A 2,310-nucleotide genomic window follows, 5' to 3' on the forward strand; every position below is an offset into this window, starting at 1 on the left:
GGCAGGCCGAGGGAGCAGGCTGGGGTGAGGAGGGGGCCTGGCCGCTCTCCCTGTAGCTGGTGTGGTAAAGCTGAAGCCCAGGGGGAGGACGATCTGGCCAGAACCTAGCTATAAATATGGGAATCAATCCATAAACAAAGTTTGGCTGTTCCGTTAGCTGGAACAGTCGTCTCTGTAGGTAGATGGTTGCCAAGACCCTAATTATGAGGAGAGATTGCGTGGTAGAGAAAAATGCAGCGGTGTTTTCTTTCCTTTCGTGGTTAAAAGTGGAGGGAACACACGCACACACAGACACGCGCGCCGAGGTTTTATTATGTCCTGTGCAAGGCTGTTATTCCTCAGTGCCAGTAAAAGAGGAGAGAAGATTCCGTGAGAGCTTTTAATGAGTTCTAGTTTTAGAAGCAATCAGGATAATAATTGCATGATTTAAACATTTACTAAGTTAAGGTGTTTTTTTCGTCTCTCCCGCTCCCCGGTGCCCACGCCTGGGCACATGGCTCCCGGTCCCTGCCGCCCTCATGCGCCACAGCTGGGGCTGCCCCTGGGGGCTCCATCCCGGCAGCTTTGGGGGCTTCTGGGCTCCCGGCATGGCCCCCCGTGGCCCGCCTGGCCTTGAGCTCAGACCCCGGGCCTGAGGCCTGGCCTTCTGCCTGGCTGCCCCCAGGGGCTCCATTCTGGTGGCTCTGGGGGCTTCTGAGCTCCCAGAATGGCCCCCCGTGGCCTGCCTGGCCTTGAGATCAGACCCTGGGCCTGAGGCCTGGCCTTCCGCCTGGCTGCCTTCGGGGGCTCCATCCCGGTGGCTCTAGGGGCTTCTGGGCTTCTGGCATGGCCCCCCGTGGCCCACCTGGCCTTCCGCCTGGCTCCGGGCCTGAGGCCTGGCCTTCCGCCTGGTTCCTGGTGGGTGCGGGCTCTGGCATGTCCCGCCTTTCCCTCAGCACCCTCCGTCAGGAGCTGAGCCTGCTCAGGTGCCCAGCATGGTGACCACGCGTCCCTGCTGGTTGCCTGTGTCCTGACGCTGCTGCTCAGCGTGCAGGCTGCTCCTCTACGTGCCCACCGTCAGCTCCCCCGACAGGCGTACCCTGGGCTCTGGGAGTGGTCTGGAGGGGGAGCTGCAGGCCAAGGAGGGCCTCCACGGGCAGAGGGCCCAGGGCTGGGGTGGGACTGTGGCCTTGGACTACCGAGGCCGGTTCTCTACTCTTGGGCCATTATGGTGGGGCTCCTTGCCCCAGACCTCCTGGAGGGCGGGGGCTGTATGCCCACAGGCTGATCTGCCTGGGAGCTGGGACCCAGCGCCCTGGAGCCAGCCTGGTCGACTCTGAGATCACCTAGGAGGCTGCTGCCTGGGGGTCCCGTAGGGGTCTGACCCCAGGCTCGCCTGCCATCCTCTCCCCACAGTCTGGCCTGCTCTGCCTGGAGGGTGCCCCCTGCTGACCCCTCACAGCGGCTCACAGCTGGGGGTCAGGCCTCAGGTGTGCCTGCGGACCAGCCTGCTGCTGGGGCGGTGTCCCCCGAGTCCGCCCTTGCTTCCTCGGCCGCCAAGCTGGCGGAGACGGGCTGCAGTCCAGGGCCCTGGGACACCCCCACTCCCCTTATTCCCTCCAAGGTGGCTTGCTTCCTTCTTGAGCAAGAGCTGGGGTTGCTCTTTATTCAAAAGGATAATTCCAGTGGTTGGGGGGCTCTTGAGCCAGGAGAACGCTGTGACAGACCTGCGAACCCTGGAGCGCTGGGACTCCCGCTGTCTTCTGCAGGGGCGGGGGCGGGGAAGCAGAGTGGAAGGGCTCTGGCCTGGGGCGTGTCCTTGCGGCCCGGGTTCTGAGAGGAGCCAGCTCAGACTCGGCCAGCACACCTCCCGTCCTGACGGGTCAGGGGGCCGGTCAGCGGTTGGTTCGGCTCACCACGGGAACGCACAGAGCAGGTGTTAGGGGTGTGGGCCCCCCTCAACCGGGGGAGTTGGTGGCGGAGGTGAGTGGGGAAGGGGTCTCTGTAGTAGGCGGTTCCCGGGGCACAGAGAGGGGGCCGGGGGCCCAGCCTGAGCATCTATTCCAGAGGGTAGTTAGTTCATCCCTGGACGACTCAGAGGGTCACAGGCCTGAGGGCAAAGCAGGGCCCCAGGACAGCCTGCTGGGGACATGGGCCGTCATGCTTCTCAGTGTCAGCTGAGAGGTGGGCACAAGTCAGCATTGGAGTCTCGGGCATCATCAGAAGAGGGAAAGAAAAGAAAAGATAGCACTAAGTCGTGTCCAATTCCTGCAGTTCCATGAACTGTAGCCCGCCAGGCTCCTCTGTCCATGGGATTCTCCAGGCAAGAAT

Source organism: Bison bison, unplaced genomic scaffold, assembly GCF_000754665.1.
Source record: "Bison bison bison isolate TAMUID 2011002044 unplaced genomic scaffold, Bison_UMD1.0 scf7180017864444, whole genome shotgun sequence".
NCBI classification, from domain to species: domain Eukaryota; kingdom Metazoa; phylum Chordata; class Mammalia; order Artiodactyla; family Bovidae; genus Bison; species Bison bison.